The sequence below is a fragment of the Heloderma suspectum genome, chromosome 5, assembly GCF_057233095.1.
Source record: "Heloderma suspectum isolate Gila_16-S chromosome 5, 16-S_ref, whole genome shotgun sequence".
NCBI lineage: Eukaryota > Metazoa > Chordata > Lepidosauria > Squamata > Helodermatidae > Heloderma > Heloderma suspectum.
Window position 1 is genome coordinate 46964714 of NC_139462.1, and position 22445 is coordinate 46987158.

Below are 22445 nucleotides of genomic sequence, written 5' to 3' on the forward strand. Positions count from 1 at the left end.
ATCTCTGTAGTACTCTTGGCACAAAAATACTTGTGTTGTTGATCGCATATTAAGGCAAACGCATGTTTTCATTCGCGGAGATTATCTATTCTAATGTGTAAAGCAACCCGAATTACTGTTCCATTTCCCCCAGCAAACCAAGCAGCCTAAGCTTCCTGTTTCAGGCAGCCAATCCAGTCAGGTGGAGCCTGGATGAGAGGCACAGCTTACTTACCCTGTCAGTGGCAGAGTCAGACCTTCCTCTGCTCAGGAGGCTTCATGGGGAAAGAGCGTAATAAGCATGTGGCAAGGAAATATTGAACCGAGTCCTACTATGATACATGAAATGAAAGATACAATTCCAAAATATTTTTGTAACATCTCTAGCTTTATACATAGAACACCCCCCCCCCAACCAGTTAAATATCTGCAGTGATACTGCAGTTCATTTTAAGTGACTTAGGGCGCAATCCTATGCATGTTTCGACAGAGAAAAGGCCTGCAACTCCCAGCATACCCCAGCCAGCCATGGGGCATGCTGGGAGTTGCAGGCCTTTTCTCTGTCGAAACATGCATAGAATTGCGCCCTTAGGGAGCAATCCTATGGCCTCTAGACAGCAGCTATATGGCAATAGGATTTTTCATTTTCTGAAAAATGAAGGTCGGTTCCCAGAAAAACAACTCCCCACCCCTTCCCCCACCACCTCATAGGTGGTGCAGTTCGTTCCTGGCTCTGTGCTTTTAAGAGCAGCACAGAGAGGGGGAAAAGGGGGCGCAGCGGGGGGAAAAGGGGGCAGCAGAAGCACCATTACGACACTTCCTTTGTGCTGTCGTGCCTATTTATCCAATGGCCAGCCATTAATAAGGAACTCCCTCCCAGCAGAGATTCAACTGGCTCCCACAGATGTCACTTTAAAATCTACTTGTTCTTGCAGGCTTTTGGAACACAGTGGAAGTTGGTGGTAGTTACTTAATTCTGTTGCTGGTTGATGTTATTGTATTTGTCGTTGATTTGTGACTTTATTTGTGTTTTTAGGATTGGTTTTACTGTCTTTATTACTTGAAATTGATAGCCACCCTGGGCTAGATATCAGCATTTCATAAAGACTACCATTACATCAACGTAACTCCTAATATTCAGCTCTAGCTTGAGAATCTGTACTTGCTAAGAAAAGCTTGTCCTGTTTAACACACCCCTCAACATGACAAAGGGCCGATCTACACTTTTTTTATGCTTCCAATGAGCTTTCGTTGCCTGTTTTTCACATTACGCTGTCCCTGGTTCGTATTGGAACAAAATTTCCTGCTTCCCTGCTACCGCTTTCAATACCCTGCTATTCCAGTATTTCCCATTCATGTGCTCTGCTCTTCTGTGTTCATCACCATATAAAGTCATAGTCCCCTCCCACGCCTGCCCATATATGGTGGTGTTTGGATTTCCCTCCTGTCCAATCACAGCTTTCAATGCCCCCATGCGGTCTTCTGGCTACTGATAGGCTAGCATAGCTTCCTCAGCACTGGAAGTTTTATCACCAACCAGCAGAGGGCTGGTTGTGCACACACTTGTCTGATCTTGGAAGCTCAGCAGGGTCAGCCCTGGTCAGTACTTGGATGGGAGACTGCCTGGGAATCAGGCTTCCTGCACTGAGCAGGGGGTTGTTCTATCCCTTCAAATGACACTAAGTTTTACCTCCTTCTATCCCCTGCTTTGGCTTCTTCTTTTTTAAATCAAGGAATTATCTTCAAATCTTCAAATTTTTGAATCTTCGAAGAATCGTAGCTTCTCGAGCCCGATTGCTCCGCACACTTGCCCACCCAAGCCCAGGCAAGCGTAAAAGTTTTCACAGTCCCATCCATGCTCATTGCACAGAAAGAAAAACACACACATATCCAGGCAGATAGTCCTCAGTGTCCATGGACTAACATCAATAAAAATGGCTGTAGACAATTTTAACGTCATCTCATGAGTGGCGAACATTTTTATTGATGTTAGTCTGTGAATAGTGATGACTGTCTGCCTGGATATGTGTGTATTTCTTTCCATGCTGCAAGCATAGAGGGGACTGTGAAAACATTTACGCTTGCGGGGCTTGCCCGGGCAAGTGTGCGGAGCAATTGGGCTCGAGAAGCTACGATTCTTCGAAGATTTGAAGATAATGCTTTGGTTTAAAAAAAAAAGAAAAAAAAAGCCAAAGCAGGGGATAGAAGGAGGTAAAGCTTAGTGTCATTTGAACAGATAGAACACCCCTGCAGGAATCAGTGCAGGAAGCCTGATTTCCAGGCAGTCTCCCATCCAAGTACTGACCAGGGCTGATCCTGCTGAGCTTCTGAGATCAGACAAATGTGTGCACAACCAGCCCTCTGCTGGTTGGTGATAAAACTTCCAGTGCTGAGGAAGCTATGCTAGCCTATCAGTAGCAGTTGCCCCTCTTCCTCATGCCGGCTGTCAAGGGCTGGCATGGGGAAAAGAGCCTCAGCAGACACCCCCCCAGCCTCTCCTCCAATGAGAGCAGCCTTCCTTGAAAGCAGGAAAACAGCACGACACCTGGAGTGTGAACTGTGCTTGCGCATTCGAGGAGGTACTGAAATGGGGAAAGAGGGTGAGTGTGGATAATCACGTTTTAATGCAAGTGCATTTAACCCAAGAGTGCACCGACTCCATTGCGATGGTGGGCGCAATATAGATCAGCCCAAACTATAGTTTGGTGTAATGCAGTGAATGTTTTTAATAATTTTAGAGCAACTACCGTTGGTTCTTCTAATGTAGTGCTCTGCATTTTTCCCACAGCTCTCCCATCTAGATTAACAATACTGTTGTTAAAGGCATTTCTACACCAGCCTAAAATCCTGCATTAAAAATGGGGCTTTCTGCTTCCGTTTTAAGTGCAGGATCACAACTGACTCCCTTTACATGTGCTTCCTTTCCCCCCTCCTTCTCCCCATTGCTGAGTCTTCCATTATCTTTCATTAGTCTCATGCCTCTTCTTGCCGCTTCTCCTCTTTTCACAGAGGGAACTCAAATGGAACACAACCGGGTAATTTGATAGCTCATTATCTGCGATCTATTTAAAAACAGAACAAAGGGCATTTAGTGCAGGAGGGTCATGGCAGGTTCACAGCATCATGTAAAGGAAGGAGCCATCTCAATCTCAGGATAAAAGCTCTGTGTGAAGAAGCCCTAAGTGAGGTCATAGATCTCTTCCCATAGTTCTGTGAGATAATTGCAACAGAAAAGTGATTGGGCCTTTGGCCACTGTTGTGTACCAAAAGAGCCTTGGAAGTAGCAAAACTATATAATGAGCCATCCTACTGCTTATATAACTGGCTGTTAAGCACTGAAGCACTAAAACCAATGTAATCTCCTGTAAGTAGCTTTTAGAAACCTGCATTTTAATGAATTCTGATAAGAACACTCTGCAAATATATGAGGTGATTTAATTGTTAATTAGCTCAGTAATATCTATCCAGCATGGGCGCATAACATCCCATATTAAACTGAACAAACTGATTTGTTTCTGTAAGATCGCACACAAGGTTCTTCCAAATATCTCAACATCTGAGCATTTGAATGGTATGAAAAAACATCATGATATGAAAAAAATCATTTGAATTTAGGAAAGATTGACTTCCTTTAAAATTCTAGTTCAATAATACAAACAGTTATTTACACTTGATAATCAGTTGCACTGGTTCTCGCTTTTGAATTAAGTGGCCTATAAAAATGGGTAAACACTAACCTATTTCCCCATGGATCTGCAGTGGGCTCACTTCTGTTCCTTATTTCCTAAAAACTTCACTTTGTTTTAAAAGTGGGAAATCCCTGCTCCCCTATTGACTTCTATTAAACCTTCCTTTTGTAGCAAAGCAACTGGAATGAGCACAATGTTTGCACTGAAGACATGCTAAACATGCTAAATCAGGATGATAGCATGCCACCCAACACAAGCTGGGAGAATCTCAAATATTACATCTCACATCTGAATTCATGTTGGCTTGTAATTCCAGCACATGCTGACCCTTCCCACAAATGCATTCCAACAGTGAAATCCTTTCAAACAGATTACTAATGGGATCAAGATGTAGTGATGGCCACCAATTTGGATGGCTTTAAAAGGAGGTTAGACAATTCCTGGAGGAAAAGGCTATCAATGGCTACTAGTCCTGATGGCTATGGGCTACCTCCAATATCAGAGGTAGCATGCCTATGTACACAAGTTGCTGGGGAACATGGGCAGGAGGGTGCTGCTGTACTCATGTCCTGCTTGTGAGTTTCTGGTGAGCAGCTGGTTAGCCACTGTGTGACCAGTGTGCTGGACTAGATGGAGCTTGGTCTGATCCAGCATGGCTCTCCTTATGTTCAAGGTGGTTGTGTGAATTATCCACAGGCTTGACCATCAATAGCTAATGATTTACACTTGGGAAGGGTAGCATTTGATACTTCCTATTGCTAAAGTGGCAGTCATGCTGAAAATCGCTGGCTTAAAATTCAGTATTCTATCACTTTTACTCTGCTGATTGGTGTCTAGATATCCATTTCAAGTAAAACATTAAACAAAGTCAGCCATGCTGGTCCATAAGAAAAATGTCAAAATGCACAGTCATGATCTCTGATTCTTTAAAAAATATATAGATGTTAATCATCAGTCATGATATCCCATCATTTAAAAAAAAAATCCTCTTTTAGCTTCAGCAGTTACCTTTTCCCAAAATTGATAGCACAGTAGTGGCCAAAGGCAGAATTATACTTGAAGTGTCATGCTCAAAGATGTGAAATATTTTTCCAGGATATTACATTTTCTGCTTTTCCCTGTTCTTTAATAGCTTAAGGCACAATCCTATGCATGCTTAAACAGAAAAAAAAGCTCTACAACTCCCAACATTCCCCATGGCTAGGGCATTCTGGAAATTGTAGGACGTTTTTTCTGTCTAGACACAGATAGGATTGCACCCTTAATATATTTAGAATGAAGCAATGTTAAGTGAAGTGCTCTAGTTATGGGAAGTGACCTAAATATAGTAAACAGTTGTCCAATCCAGCAAAGATATGAACAAAGAAGCAGCCTCAATGTGGATTTCCCTGCTGGATATGAGGCATCCACATTCCCACTACCTCCTGTGGAATGTGTATATCCAACTGCTGCTACCAGGTAGATGTTGGTCACTCATGCAACTATATCTAGCTAAGGGCCAAAGTATGCCCCAGTTCATGGTGGGCAATTGGGTGCCCTCCATATGTTTGGACTACATCATAGAATCATAGAATAGTAGGGTTGGAAGGGGCCTACAAGACCATCGCATCCAACCCCCTGCTCAATGCAGGAATCCAAGTCAGAGCATCCCTGACAGATGGCTGTCCAGCCTCGTCTTGAACGCCTCCAGTGTGGGAGAGCCCACCACCTCCCTAGGTAATTGGTTCCATTGTCATATTGCTCTAACAGTCAGGACATTTTTCCTGATGTTCAGCCAGAATCTGGCTTCCTGTAACATCCATAATCCCTGAATAATTGGCCATGCTGGCTGGGGCTTATTGGAGTTGTAGTCCAAAACATCTGGTGGGTTCCAGGCTGCCTGCCCTAGTTTATACGTTTGGCTATTAGTGTTGATGGCTATATATTACCTCCAGGATTAGAGGCAGCATGTCCCTGAATACCAGCCTCTGGGAAACAGCAGTGGAAAAGGGCAATTGCCCTCATGTCCTGTGTGTGGGCTTCCCAGAGGCATGTAGTTGGCTAATGTGAGACATAAGATGCTGGACTAAATATGCTTTTGGTCTGAACCAGCAGGGCTGATATTCTCCTACCTGGCCAAATCTAGCACTCAGTTGCACACATCCTGCTCCATTGACTTGTATGCAGAACAGTTGTGCTTTTAATGTTCAAGCACATTTTAAAATTGTTTTTAAGAACAATTTTAAAATAAAGTAAGACCCAAGGTAGAGCAGAGACTCCTCTCTTTGATACTATGTTTTTTCAGCCCCCTCAGCCACATGTTCAGGTAACAAAGGTACACCAGGATTTTGTTGCAGGGCCCCAGTTGCGTTACTAATATTAAATAACCTTTGAAATTAGAACTTGGCAGGGAAACTGCATTTAAGAAATCAACAGGCAAATAATTCATAATATATAAACCTTGGGACTAATGCCCAGGGCCCGGCTCAGGGTCTAGGGCTTCTTTTCTTTCTTTTATAGTAAGTTCTGACTTGAGCCTCCAGTTTGTCTGGATAGTAAATGCCCCAGCCCCATTCACACAGAAGTTGCCATCCAAAATATCTGTAGAGCACCAGGCAAGGGAAGGGTAGTGTGACAGCCTGAAATAATCACATACTATTCTTCCCCTAACCACCTCCATCACGACTTCCCTTCTGGAACTCCTTCTGTTCTCTTGCTTGTGTTGAATTATAAATTGTAAGCTCTCTGGGTAGGGAATCTGGCCTTTTGGATGTGGTTACTGAGGAGATGTCAAGATTAAATATAGACATTTTGGGTGTCAGTGAACTGAAATGGACTGGAATGGGCCACTTCATATCAGATGACCACCAGATCTACTACTGTGGACAAGAAGACCACAGAAGAAATGGAGTAGCCTTCATAATTAATAATAAAGTGACTAAAGCAGTGCTTGGATACAATAAAAAAACGATAGAATGATCTCAATTTGAATTCAGGGTAAGCCATTAACATCACAGTGATCCAACTATACACCCCAACCACAGATGCTGAAGAAGCAGAAGTAGATCAGTTCTATGAGGATCTCCAGCACCTACTGGATAATACGCCAAAAAGAGATGTTAGTTTCATTATAGGAGACTGGAATGCTAAGGTGGGTAGTCAAACAACACCTGGAATTATAGGCAAGCATGGTCTGGGAGAACAAAATGAAGCAGGACATAGGCTGATAGAATTTTGTCAAGACAACTCACTGTGCATAACAAACACTCTCTTCCAACAACCTAAAAGTAGGGATGTACGAAAGTCACTTACCTGAACCCGAAAGTTGATTCGTGGTGGCTGGAATTCTGGCCAGGGGGGGAGGTGCCCCGTCCCTCCCCCCAAAATTCTGGCTGGGGGGAAGGTGCCTCGTCCCTCCCCCCCCCTGAAATTCTGGCCGGGGGGTAGGCGCCCCATCCCTCCCGCCGCGAATCCTGTCCTGCCAGGACGCAAATGGCGGCGGCTGTAGCCGCCACCGTTTGCGTCCCTGCAGTCAGCTGTGATAGGCTACGTAAATGTTTACGTAGCCTATCATGGCTGAGTGGGGAAAAAAAACCACGCGTACGCAAATGGCGGCGCCCATGGGTGCCGCCATTTGTGTACGCGCATTTTTTGTTTTTGTTTTTCACTCAGCCGTGATAGGCTACGTAAACATTTACGTAGCCTATCACGGTGTTTTTTAAAAATCTAGCCGTCATAGGCTACGTAAATCTTTACGTAGCCTATCACGTTTGTTTGTTTTTTTAACTTGGAAATGGTGGCGGCGGCATCCGGTCGGAAGGCCGGCCGCCGGTGCCGCTGCCGCCGCCAGGGACATTCGCACAAGATAAGTCCTGTCCTGGGGGGGGCAGGGGGGGCAGACCATTTCTCCACCAATTTCGGGGGGCCGAATGCGCTGGCATTCGGCCTCCCCGAGATTCATGGAGAAATTCTCTGATATCCCTACAAAAGATGACTTTATACATGGACTTCACCAGATGGTCGACACCGAAATCGGATTGACTACATCCTTTGTAGCCAAAGGTGGCGGACATCTATACAGCTGGTAAAAACAAGACCTGGAGCTGACTGTAATTCAGATCATGAACTTCTTATTGCACAATTTAGAATCAGACTAAAGAGAATAGGGAAGACCCACAGATCAGTTAGGTATGAGCTCACTAATATTCCTAATGAATATGCAGTGGAGGTGAAGAATAGATTTAAGGAACTAGATTTAGTAGATAGGGTCCTGGAAGAACTATGGACAGACGCTCGCAACATTGTTCAGGAGGTGGCAACAAAAAATGTCCCAAAGAAAAAGAAAACCAAGAAGACAAGATGGCTGTCTGCTGAGACACTGGAAGCAGCCCAAGAAAGAAGGAAAGCAAAAGGCGACAGTGAAAGGGGGAGATATGCCCAATTAAATGCAAAATTCCAGAGGTTAGCCAGAAGAGATAAGGAATTATTTTTAAACAAGCAATGCGTGGAAGCAGAAGAAGATAATAAAATAGGAAGGACAAGAGACCTCTTCCAGAAAATTAGAAGCATTGGAGGTAAATTCCAGGCAAAAATGGGTATGATCAAAAACAAAGATGGCAAGGACCTAACAGAAGCAGAAGAGATCAAGAAAAGGTGGCAAGAATATACGGAAGATCTGTATAGGAAGGATAATAATATCGGGGATAGATTTGATGGTGTGGTCAGTGAGCTAGAGCCAGACATCCTGAAGAGTGAGGTTGAATGGGCCTTAAGAAGCATTGCTAATAACAAGGCAGCAGGAGACGACGGTATCCCAGCTGAACTGTTTAAAATCTTGCAAGATGATGCCGTCAAGGTGATGCATGCCATATGCCAGCAAATTTGGAAAACACAAGAATGGCCATCAGATTGGAAAAAATCAACTTATATCCCCATACCAAAAAAGGGAAACACTAAAGAATGTTCAAACTGACGAACAGTGGCACTTATTTCACATGCCAGTAAGGTAGTGCTCAAGATCTTGCCAGGTAGATTCCAGAAATTCATGGAATGAAAACTGCCAGATGTACAAGCTGGGTTTAGAAAAGGCAGAGGAACTAGAGACTAAATTGCCAATATCCGCTGGATAATGGAGAAAGCCAGGGGGTTGCCCTTGTCAACTTAACTGTAGTATATGCTACAATGCACAATCTCTGCTTATGAAACTAATTGCATTAAGTTACTGAACCTGCTTTATGTTAAACTATTTAAAAGTTTGAGAATCCTGTATATTTGATTCTTTATCACAATTTCAACTGTAGTATGTGAGCAGCATTTAGCTCAAACAGATCTGTATAAAGCATTATGCTCACTCAAGGACAAGTCTGAGTCACTGTGTTACAGGCCTTTATTCTTCAGTAGGGCTCCAACATACAGTTTAAAAATGGCTACTGCAAAGCTCTCCTCCCTGAGTTCTCCCAGCTCCAAGATGTAGGCCCCCTGTTCACTCAATGAAAGTACTTTTGAAAAGAAGGTATTCCTTTCTAAGGTGTTTGGGCCCCCTAGGCGTGAGCCCCTTTTTATGAAAAAAAAAAAATACACCCACAATAACAGGACAGAAATGCGGGGGGGGGGGGGCAAATGCCCCAGCACAGATCTCTAGGCAACTGGGGGAAAGTGTAATATTCTGAGTAGTTTAAGTGTGTTGCCACTTAATTACTAAAGGGCAGATGTATCGCTGTAGCAAAGGGAGACTGAACATGCCCCAGTTTGCTGGATGGAACCGTTCCTAAGATGGCTGCCAGGCAAAGGCCTTGATGAAAACAAAATAAACACAGTTATCTGTTAGCATTCCTGGTGTGATCTCCGTACATTACAGAAGGGATGCTCATGTTCTGGAGAGCTCTTTGTAGTGGCAGTGCAGGAAGCCATTAATTTTTGCCATAATTTAAGAATACTGCTGTACCACTATCAATTTTGCCTGGACATTTCAGAAGGGGCTCAGCCCACCCAAGTTAGTCTGGGGGGGCTTGAGCCACCCCCACCCTCCAGTTCTGGGGTCCATGCTCAGACAGGAATGAGAAACATTTGTTGTTGTTGTTCAGTCGTTAAGTCGTGTCTGACTCTTCGTGACCCCATGGACCATAGCACGCCAGGCCTTCCTGTCCTCCGCTCTCTCCCGGCGTGTGCTCAAGTTCATATTCATTGCATCGGTGATGCTATCTAGCCATCTCATCCTCTGCCGTCCCCTTCTCCTTTTGCCTTCAGTCTTTCCCAGCATCAGGGTCTTTTCCAGGGAGTTTTCTCTTCGCATTAGGTGGCCAAAATATTGGAGCTTCAGCTTCATTATCTGTCCTTCCAATGAGCACTCAGGGTTGATTTCCTTTAGGATGGACTGATTTGACCTCCTTGCAGTCCAGGGGACTCGTAAGAGTCTTCTCCAGCACCACAGTTTGAAAGCATCAATTCTTCGGCGCTCAGCCTTCCTTATAGTCCAGCTCTCACACCCATACATTACTACTGGGGAAAACCATAGCTTTGATTATATGAACCTTTGATGAGAAACATGCACCTGTCAAAAACAAGATGTGCATTAGTTGCAAGTTTAGTGTTTTATGAAGCAAGGCCATTCATTCCCAAATTTAAAAGGGGACTTTAAAAAGACAGAGGAGTGAAAAATAAAATTAAAGTGTGGATTCTAGGCAAGTACACGTTTTAGCTCTCAAAGGGAAATAATAGTTTTGTATCCAGGATCTGCCTTCCAGGAAGAGTTTGGGTGGCTCTGATATCAGTGGGGCTGTGAATTCACTCTGGGTTTCAGTCAGAACCAGTCAGAACTCTAAAGGAGCTATCCAAGGTGCTGAACCCAAACCCCAAAATGAGGTCAGCACCTTGCATAGATCCTTTAGAGTTCTGAAACCCAAAGTGGAGTCACAGCCCCACTGACATTGGCGCCACCAGCTCCATTGCCCCTCTGCCCAGGTTTTGGGATTCCCCTGCCCCCACACCACAGCTCACCCCATTCAGCAAGGATTCTGTGTAGCATTTTCAGGGGGCTGGAGGGGCTGCATGGGAAGGAGGGGGCAGGGAAGTCAGCGCAGCTGATCCAGCATAAATCTGGATCCAACCCTTAAATTACAACAACAAAATATTCCTCCCGCTCAACTTTCAGACTAATACTAGGTGATTATGAATTTTACTGTTAAGGAAGGGGAAAATAAAACAGTTTCAATGAATACACGGTAATTTAAGAGTTTCATGTTGCAAAATATCACATCAACTATGTTTAAAAGCTTGCTAAGGGATAGGTAACTCTCCAGCACCCTCTTCTGGTCACAGCAAAGTGCTTGATTTAGCTAAGAATATGGACCACCTTAATACTGTGTCTACGTATGAAGATGTATGATGTGGCCCCATTACAGTATTGTTGAATAAATGGCCAAACAAAAAAAATAGTCTGAAGCACTTTAAAGACCAACCAAGCACTTTAAAGACCCCCAGATCTTTTGGACTACAACTCACAGCATTCTTGACCACTGACCATGCTAGCTGGGGCTGATGGGACTTGAAGTCCAACACATCTGGAGGGCATTGTCTTGGGGAAGGCTGCATAGCATTAGAAATTCTCCACTGACCTTCCTTTCCACCCTTCCCCACTGAATTTTGTATAAAGCACCAGGCAATGCACATTTCCACAGAGCCTTTAGTTCCTTCACATTTTCTTTCCCCACCACATCGCCAATGTGCATGTGAACACTGAGAAAACACTTACATGTGATGTAAGTGCTGACATGGGTCAGCTTAAGGGATTAAGAGGAACAGGAATCCAGACCACAAAAGGGAGAAAGGCACAACTTGATTTAATTTAAACAGTAAGTCAATCACAAATTCCAATCACAACAGGGAATAAATTACCAAACAATGATGGCTCCAAGAGCACAATCAATTACTTTAGTAAAGGGGGGGACCAGCACCTCCAATCTTCAGGTGGAATTGAGACCTAAACCTAACCCTAAACCTTTTCCAGTTAGCCTAAGGCAAAACTCCAGTGATGGAACAGGCAAACTGTCCTGGACTCTACTGACCAAGGAGACTTTTTGAAGGCCTTGCCATCAGTGTGCGTATGTGTGTTTGAGCCCTAGTTACAGCACTATGTCATCAAGTTATTACCTTCAGTCCACTGGTAACTTGGCAAGTGGTACATTAAGTAGTCTCTTTGGTGGCTTGGTTGCCTGAGAGGAGACCAACTGCTTACACCCCTTCATGCCATTGCATTGTGGAGTCAGACACTGTTCTTTTTTCATGTTTCCCTGTCCAGCCCAGGTGAGCATCAGCATCCCTGGATCTTACCCAACTAGGATGCCACCTCTGCCAGGGAGGAGGAAGTGGGAGAGCCTTGGGAGCCAAACATCCCAGGGTAGAGGGCAGAGAAATTAGGCCTTTCTGTAAAAAGTGTTGGCACACTTGGGAATTTGTTCCCAACTCTGTGCTTTCTGTTTGCCTTCCCATTAGTCTTCTCATGGGCCTCCTGACCCATTGTTAGTCCAAGGATAAAAGTGGGGTCCTTCACACCTCTATAGAGAAGAGGCAATCTCTCTTACCCTCTCCCACCTGACCAAATCATTAGTTCCTGCTCAACGTACCAGGCTTCTCCTCTTCCTCTTTCCTCTGTTGCTCAGTCTCACCGCTGCCTTCTTCTCTGAACCTCACCTTGTCTTCTTCCTCTCCCTCCTTCTCTTTCCCTCTCTCCTCCTGCTATCTACCTCTCATCAGCACCAATTGTCCCCCTTGGACAATTTAAATGGCCTGCAGCTGCTCAGTTTGTCCACCCTTGCTTCCTCTATTCCCATACCTCAGGCTGGCCCTTGGGTCAACAGGCAAGATCCTGGTGCCCAGCTCTGACATCATCCACTAGCGCCAAGGCACATAGGCACCCCACCCCAGCCTGCACCATGAAAGGGAGGATCGGGGAAGCATCACAGGACATGGTTGGTTCCTGACACCAGTATGCAGAAACACAAGTCATTCCTTATGTAATCCTACTGTCATAGTTCTACTGCAAAAGGTTGATGGCACATTTCTCAATGTGCTCATAATGATTACTGAAGAAAGTGACTATTTCCCCCCACATACACAAAAAAGCAAAAGCTGTCTGGTTTTGGAGCTGCAAGCCCCAGGTAATTAAGCATGTTGCACAGAAGGTAATTAGAATCCAGAGAATTAAATAAATAAGGTAACTGGTACCAAGAGGGAAGATACAAAGTGAATTTACAATGAACTTTAGGTAATTGTTATCAACATGTAAAGCAGTCTGGATAATATCCAGTGAGAGAATGCTGAATTTTAACTCATCACAAGAAATAAAAAGGATTGTGTGGAAAATGGAGAGACATCAAACTGTATTATTCAGGGTCAGAGTGAACTTGAAGATTTCACTTATCAATTAGTGAGCAAAAAATATTTTGTACGGTATAAACGTTAAGCGAGCAATCCTATGCAGAGAGGTGGCCGCCTCCAAACTCGGAGGTGACCACCTATCCAATGCGCGGCAGGAGGAACGTGGAGGGGATCACCTCCTCCACACTCCAGCCACCCTGCATTTGCAGCTAGATGGACAATTTCGGCTGTCTAGCAGTGGGACATCACAGCGTGGGGTGGGGAGGCTGATGACACAGAGGAAGTGTTGTCTATAGAGAAGTCTTGGTAAACAAAATGGACACAGCAATGCTCTCTTTTGTAACAGCAAGAAATGCTTAAGAAATATCGCTTTAGGGTGTAATCCTATGCATCTTTAGACAGAAAAAAGTCTTCCAGTTCTCAGCATGCCCCAGGCAGACATGCTGGCTTGGGAATGCTGGGAGTTGTAGGACTTTTTTCTGTATAAGCATGCATAGGATTGCACCTTTAATTGTTTTTAAATACCACACTACTTGTATTTTAATTGGGAACTTATATTTGTATTAATAAAAGAAAGAAAAAATTCAAAGATTCCTGTACTATAATTACTGTTACTGCTGTATTACACCCCACCACATAATCCTAAATATACACTTCATTTAGAAGTATTCTAATCTACTATAGGTAGTAAACAGGCAGCAAAGTGCTTCCAAAGTACTGACTGTAGACAGATAACTCAAAGTCCCTAAACTGTAACACTATTCTTGTTCAAATAATGTAATGATACCAGCAAACCAATCCAGCAGTAGCGGTAAAGCAATCTAGTGAATATGGCAGAATAATGTATGAATCCTAATCAATGAGTTCTCAAAAGCTCACCAACATATCCTGTGGTTGTTCAGTCGTGTCCGACTCTTCGTGACCCCATGGACCATAGCACGCCAGGCCTTCCTGTCCTCCGCTCTCTCCCAGAGTGTGCTCCAGTTCATATTCATTGCATCGGTGATGCTACCTAGCCATCTCATCCTCCAACATATGCTGTGTGACTACAATAATACTTGGATCTCAAGCAACATCTTAACTCAGTTCTACTCCACCCTACCCCTTAGTAGTATCTTGTTTCACTCCCTCATGGTTTATGTTCTTCAGGCCCTCTCTTCATGGTCATGGCGGAACTCCTGTTAATATATTTGTCTCAGCACATTAGCAGAAGTTCATCCCTATGCAAACCCTGATCTGTTGACAAAGGAGCTTTTCTACAGCTTGTGCACAAAGAGCTTTTGCTAGACTCAGTGCATCCTTTATACCCAGGCCCTTGTCAACCAGTCCCCAATCCACTATGGAGACCTAGGGCTTCTATAGTTTATCAAGATACTTTTGCGTGTTATTTTACCATGGCACAGAAGCAAATGTGCATATAGGCAAACACAGCACAAAAAGAATCCTGATACAATCATACATACAGTCACATTCATCACTTTTTCTGCAGTGTTTTATCCGGGAGAGAGCGGAGGACAGGAAGGCCTGGCGTGCTATGGTCCATGGGGTCACGAAGAGTCGGACACGACTTAACGACTGAACAACAATCAATGCATCAGTAACATAAAGGATGGGAAAAGACCCAAGTGAACTCAATGAATTGACAGCTATGGCAAACTGAGCATGCTCATTAAAAATTCTCCTGGCAAAACCAGAATTTGGAGGAATGGAATTACAGAGTAGAGTGAAGCCACCAGAAAAAAAAAGAAAGAAAGAGGGGAAAACTCTTAGTCTTAGATACAGTCTTAGATACAGGCATTGTAGGTCACATCCAAGGAGCTTAAAGCTTCCCAGTTAGTCTTTAACTTTCATCTGAGAATTATTAGATTGCAGAGAAGGCTCTGCTTCTCTTGCTCTCATGAAATATCTCTCTGTCTGCAGCTGTCCTGCTATGGCTGGGTCAGACTCAGCCCTAGGACAAACTAGGAGCAAATGCATTTAGCAAAGTCAGTAGGCAAATGAAAGCTCAAAAGCACAGAACCACCGGTCCAGAAAAAAGGGCAGTCCAAAAGCAGAGACTTAGCAAGAGTGCAGAAGTCAACAGCATGAGAGAGTCTTCTAAGACAATGCAAGGTTTCAGGTACTGGGAGCTGAAATAAAGGTGTTGCTCCAATAGCTAGCAAATCTCAACCAAAGGCTTATATAACCAAGTCTTCCAGCCCACACCCAGGTATAGCTGCAAGTCATTAGTACCAGCTTCAGAGTTTCCCTACCTCCAAGGAGACCCTGGCTCTCAAATAGACCTTTACTCCTGAGTAGCCTGGTTACTGTAGTCTTTGAGGCTTCACCTCTGAGTGGGGGCCTGTGCTTCCACCTTCTGCCACTGGTGCACTCTAGGGTTGGGCAGATGTTCAGTCTCCTCAGACTTTACAGCTCTCTGGGGACCTATTCAGGGGTTCCCCAGAGTCCACCAGTAGAGCTTCCCTGGAGGTGAAAGGGATGTCAGAAGGAACCACAGGGTCATAGAATAGTAGGGTTGGAAGGGGCCTAATAAGACCATCGACTCCATGGTCTCTTGAGAGATATCCTGGCCTAGGTCAAGCATAACACAAGCTGACAGGTGGAGTGTATATTCATGAAACATTCCCTCACACGATCTAACTCTTCAGCTCTCAGGAGAATTATTTGTCACAGGCCTTGAAATTCCACCTTCTTCAACTTTTATTTTCCCAAATAAAAGTCCCATTTTATTTTTATTTATAACACTGTTTATATTCCACCCTTCATTGTCAAACAATCCCAGGGTGGTCAACTACTGCAGGGTGAGACCTTATGCAAATTGGCCTGCTGGCTGCTTTACTTATTGTTGTAAGTTGCCTGCCAGATCACTTTGTTCCAGCAGGGTTAGTCTAGATGTTATCTGAGGGACCCTTGCAGCCCTGGGATTCTGGAGTTTGATCAAGGGAAGGCTAATGAAACCAGTAGGGTGGCTGGTGATTATCTTGATGACACTGGGACAGCAGTGGAGGCTGGTGGCTCCAATGTCAGTGGGGCAGTAAATCCGCTCCGGGTTTCAGTCAGAACCAGTCAGTCAGAACCAATGAGCTATCCAAGGTGCTGAACCCAGTCCCCGAAATAGGTCTAATACCTAATCTTAATGTGCCTTCCATCCTTGTACTCTGGATTTACCTTCATTTTTGGAGTCAGTCAAACTGAATGAAATGATCTTTTGAAAACAAAGGGCTTCTGGGAAGAACACTGTGCTCAGTAGAAAACATTCTTGTAAACAAGACAAAAGTCAACCCAGGCACTGAAACTGCTAGACAATGCTGAAATTTGTTAAGAGAATAGCCCTCGTTAGTCAGGGATTTGGGGCATTCAAATGAGAGCTGATTTTGAGAGGATCAAATTACAGCTTTTTAAAATAACCTACATTTGGGACATAAACAGTACATCATCTACAACTCTGAGAACATTTTGGCCTTCATGAATGGGTAAACTTGCAATTCAGTTCAAAACATTTGTACTGAAACATCTGCCAGCAATAGCTGCAAAGCATCACGTTATTTTGTAACATAGCAATGGTGCCACTCACTATGCTGAATTTGTAGGCACAAACTGTGCACATCCACTGACATATTTTCCAGCCATATACTCACCTTCTTGAAGAGAAGAACAGCAGCTTCCTACGCCTGTTTACTCTGAAGTAAGTCGCATTGAGTTCAATGGGCCCTAGTCCCAGGTAATTTGGTATAGGATTGCAGCCTAAGACTCTTTACACAAAACTATCACCCTGACTCAGCAAGAAAGAGCTGCATATAGCAGCCCTCCCCCAGCCTGATGATCTCCAGATGTTTTAGACTACATCTAAAGTGTAGATGTACTCTGACCATTGGCCATGCTGGCTGGGACTGATGGGAGTGGTAGTCTGAAACACTTGGAGGGCACCAGCTTGGGAAAGACTGTTATATAGATTCTTTTGCTAGGCTGGGAGCCTGGGACAAATCCATATTGTGATGAACATCTGCAAGTGAGTCACCCTAACATGATTTGCATCCTTATTGCATCATGTGGACAGAAATGCCCATTCCCATCTGTTTTGAGATGCAGATGGGAATGTGCATTACCCTGAAAAAGCAGATGTTGACCTTGGTATCTCTAAAGACATAGAGCCAGCTTCCCTGGACATATTGAGGAAGAAAACTTCACACAGCGATTTAGGGCACAATCCTATGCATGCTTAGACAGAAAGAAGTCCTACAACCCCCAGCATTCCCCAGCCAGCCTTGTGACTAAGGATGCAATCTCATGCAATGTTAGACAGAAAAAAAGTCCTACAACAAAAGTCCTACATGCCAGCTGGGGTATGCTGGGAATTGTAGGACTTCTTTCTAAAGAAGTCTAAACATGCATAGGATTGTGCCCTTAATCACATGAGCACAGGAAAGTGGGAGTTGGCAACTTGTGCAAAAGTGAAGTTCCCCTTCTACAAACTGATAAAGCAGAAGCTGTGACTTTTCACAGAAGCGGAGCTAAAGTCTTGAATATATTTCACTGCTCACGTAGATAGACTTGCCTGGCCAAGCAGGTTTTGTAGTACTTTGGCCCCGGTGTATCGTCAGAGCTGATTCTTATTTGCATTGAGGACTAATTTATGGCCCAGCTGTACAAATAGCAGGATTCATTACCAAGAATGGTCACAGCTGCTCTTGGATGCAGGACTGAGCAGTGTAGTCAAGCAGTTTTTCTGCTCACTGCTTCAACTTATGGAGGTACAACATGCATTATGATTCTTCTGCACAGTTCCTGCTGTAGCAGCGGAAGGTGCAAACATGGGCTATTGTCCATGCTGGATGCACGGGGGAGGAAAAACCTCCCCCAAGCAGTTCAGGAGGCAGAAAAAGTGGCATCTGCCAAGTGCCTCCTAAAAAAGCACCTTTTCACCCAGGCTTTCCCTGAGTTGCTGCAATGGCTGTTGGGTGTGACATGCTACTTTTCAACTTCTAAAGTCTTATATTACGTTTTATCGCATTGTATTTTATGGTTTTAATGGTTGTGAACTGCCCAGGGAGCCTCAGCAGTTGGATAGTATATAAATAATTAAATACGAATAAACAAATTTTATAACATGCCATCAAACTCTCCTTTATAAGGTAGCCAGTATACAAGTGAGGAGAGTTCCATGAAAACCAAAAGTCATTTGGGGCTCACCGACCTTGCCAGAAACAGGAAAAGAAGAAGCATGAGTCACTTGACAGAGAGCTTGGGGTGAGGAGAGAAGCGTACGCAAGAGGAAAGGAAGCAGCAAGATGGGAAAGGTCCTTTGCATCTTGCCTGTCTATTTCTGGAATGCTAGTTTGAGGCCCCAAGAGACTGCCTGGGATGATACCATGCCATCACCCTGCCTCATTAATGGACTTTTTGGGGTGGGGGGGGTTCCAGATGACGTCCTTCATAAATACGTAAGGAGCCCTTTAGCAATTGGACTCACCAGTATTTTGAAACCTTTTCTTCTGCGCATTCAGATCCCAGTTTTTCTGCCTCTATTTCTACCCCCTTCCTTCATTACAGCAATGCCTTAATAAATACAAGCCAGCTTGGATTTAAGGGCATTTCTACATGAGGTTTTTAACCTGCAACTTTAGCAAAGCTTCTGCTTCTGGATTCTTTGCAGGATTAACATCGGCCCCTTTACATGTTTTTTTCCTAGGGGATTTCTTCCTCTGCCTTTCTATATGTTTCATTACATAACCACTAGATGGCAATGTGGTATAGCAGAATTGCTCAATTACACGAAAGTCTCATTCCGCCATTTCTAAATAATACCGCACTTTCCTCGAACTCAAAAAAGCCAGAGGAACGGTTGTGAAGAGTGGGAGAGTCTCTGGAGGATGACAACATCATGTAAAGGACCTGCAAACTACCGTGAGTGAGCAATCATGAGCGCACAATAAAAGCCTTGTGTAGCAAGGTTCTAGATGACATGCTCACTGTACCATTTGATCCTTCAGTATAGTTCAAGAGAAAGCAGATGCTCTGGACTTTAAAGAGCTGAATAGAAGGGACAACTCCACCAAGTATGGCTTCTCCCATTACTGGAGCACTACTTATGCTACAGGAGGTGCTCCTGAACCTCCATCCCAGAGTCAATATCAGCAATGAAAGGCTCTCAACAGCTAGATCATTTTTTACTGTATTTTTTCTGCTTTAATGAGGGATGGGTGAGAATTGCATTTGGTTCTTTTTCTGTTAAGAACTTACCCAAATCCACAAATTCCTTCACACACTGGAGAACCAGTGTTGTGCAGCAGGTAGAATTTTTGACTGGAACTCGAGAGATCCAGGTTCTAGTTCTCAAGTTCTCAGCCATGAAGCTCACTAGGTGACTTGGGATCAGTTCATGACTCTCAGCCTAACCTACCTCACAGGGTTGTTGTGAGCATAAAATGGAGAGGAGGAGGACCATGTAAGCTGCCTTAGGCTCCTTGCAAGAGGAAAAAAGGCTGGATATAAATTGAATCATAAATAAAAATAAATAAACGGGATGGAAAGAGCTTGATATTTTAAAAGCATTTGAATATGGGAGGAAGTGCAACTGACGGATTTGACCATCCCTAGTTTTAGCACAATTGTAGCACACTAATTGACACTCACGAGCAGAATTTGGGAGCAGACTGTTCCAGACACAGGGCGCAATCCTATGCATGTTTAGACAGAAAAAAGTCCTACAATTCCCAGCATGCCCCAGGTGGCAAGTAGGACTTTTGTTGTAGGACTTTTTTCTGTCTAAATATGCATGAGATTGCACCCTTAGTCATACTTTGAGTAAACCTATTGAAATCAATGGAATTAACTGAAGTGATTTCAGTGGGTCTATTCAAAGCATGACTATGTCTGGATCCAACTCAATGTATATTCAAAACAGAGTTCAGCAATCACTGATCACATAATTTAATTATTTAGGCTACATCTTATGCACACTTATGTGAGAGTACATCTCTCTGAACTCAGTGGGGTTACCTCTGAGTAAAGCTGTATAGGATTGTGCTGTTATTCATATTATGACTGTCCATGGAACCCTAGGGTAAAAAAATGCTGACAGATTCATTCTGATACTGCCTTTTTGACAAACTTATAAATTACCTTATTTTTAAAAAAAAATCCCTCAAAGAGGTTTAGAAAGGATAATTTTGCTTTTATTTAGGAAATATCCTACTATTACAGTAGAGTACAAAGCAAGAATAAATGTTGTTCATATTGGTTCTTCACTACCTTCGCTTATTGGCTATTTTTCAAGACTTTACAGTATATTACACAGTTCAGCATAACACTGATAAGGTTAGCAGCCACTAGGTGGCACCAGAACCATAAGCAAGCTACATTTGCCTGGAAGCCAACTACTGTCTGGAGCATTTAAGTGACAGTAAAGCTTGGTCCAAAGCTGCGGTGGCTTAAACCTGGGTCAAGTAAACCTTGGTCCCAGGGGCTGCGGTGGCTTAGTGGTTAAGACGCTGAACTGCAGACCGGAAGGGCAGCAGGACAGCAGTTCGAGACCCAAGTGCCGCGTGACGGAGTGAGCTCCCGTCTGCAGTCCCAGCTCCTGCCAACCTAGCAGTTCGAAAGCAAGAAATTGCAAGTAGATAAATAGGTACCGCTTCGGCGGGAAAGGTAACAGCGTTCCGTGCACCTCGGTGTTCAGTCATGCCGGCCACATGACCATGGAAGCGTCTTCGGACAGCGCTGGCTCTTCGGCTTAGAAATGGAGATGAGCACCACACCCTAGAGTCGGACATGACTGGTTGGGGACACCTTTACCTTTTTTTACCTTTTTAAAGCTTGGTCCAAAACTATACGGCATTTTAATCAGCTAGCCAGGGTCATTTTGCTCTTAGTTGCCACCAGCAGAATCTTAGCGTGTTCTGGACTGTTGCAACCAGGGAAGACTGGTTTTGAAGGGCTGCATTGCCTTGTGGGTAATCTGTCTGCATGTTGATAGTGAGTGGCCAAAAGCACTGGTGGGCAAGGCCAAAGCCAAAAGTGGGTGGGTCACCCCTTTTCTCTTTCCACTCCTTCCCCCCCCACCACCTTTTATCTCTCCTTCCTTCCCACAAAAGCAGGCTGTCAGGTAAGTGACAGAGGACAGAACTGATGGCATGCAGAGGGCTTTTAAGATTACGCAGAGGGCTGTAGGCTGGCATTGTGCTACCCCTTATCCTCACCTGTTAAATATGCATATTAATTTGTTGCCTTTGAGCAGAGGTCTTTGTGCAGCTCTGCTGGCCAGTTCTAAGAGTTTGGTATTAAATCCCTGATGTGTAGTCATACCAATGTAGATTTTGTACTGGTATGTGCAGGTTATCCTATTGCATGACTTATGGGATTCAACAGGGAACAGGCTTCACCCCCTGATCCACCATTTTGCATCAGACCCCACCCATCGATCCACCATTTTGCACCAGACCCCAACCACCGATCCACCATTTTGCATCAGGCCCCACCCACCGACCCACCATTTTGCATCCGACGTCACCCACCGATCCATCATTTTGCATGAGGCTCCACCCTCTGATCTACCATTTTGCTCCTGGCTCTGGCTGGTAAGCCTTGGGGCTTCAGTGAAAACAAGAACACGAAGTATATCACAGGCCTGAAGTCTGCCCACCTGTTATAGGCTATCAGACAAAGATGTTGCTAGGTTTAGTCTAAGCCAGCCTTCCCCAACCTGGTGGCCTCCAGAAGTGTTGGACTACAACACACATCATCCCCAGCCAGCATGGATAATGGTAGTAGTTGTTTGAAACATTTGGAGGGCACCAGGTCACCTACCCCTGCTTTAGAATTTTAGATTGTGGTTAGAGCTATAGCCCCAGTGGGATATTCCAGGCCCCCTCTCTGAATGTACAGCTTTTGTTCTTTAAAAAAAACCACAGCAAGTCTGCAACCCTTTTACTCAGAGAAACAAGGAAAGGTGCAGACAGTATCCTAGCCAACTGTTCAGCACAAAGAAAGCTTGTTCTGGCCTTCCAGTGTTCAAGCTACTAAGTTCAAAGGCACTGGAAAGAATGACAATCACTAGGCCTTTCTTTTTAAAAATGGTATACAGTGATTTTTTTAAATTAATATTTAATACATTTTGGCTGCAATCCTATGCATATTTAGACAGAAATGAAGTCCTACAACTCCTAGCATTCTGTCTAAACATGCTTAGGATTATGCCCTTTCAATGCCTTTTGAAATCCTATTTGTAATTTATGTTCTGACTGTTCTCCTCCCACCCTTAGATACCTGGCAGACGGCCTGTTCATGGGAGTGCCCTATGAGCCATTTTGATGTCCAAAACTGTTTTCCTGTTAATCTTAGATTTCATGTAAATATGAGTAAGGTTCTCAGAAGCATTTATTCATAAAAATGTCATGATGGGAAGCAGCTGAAACTCCCAACTAT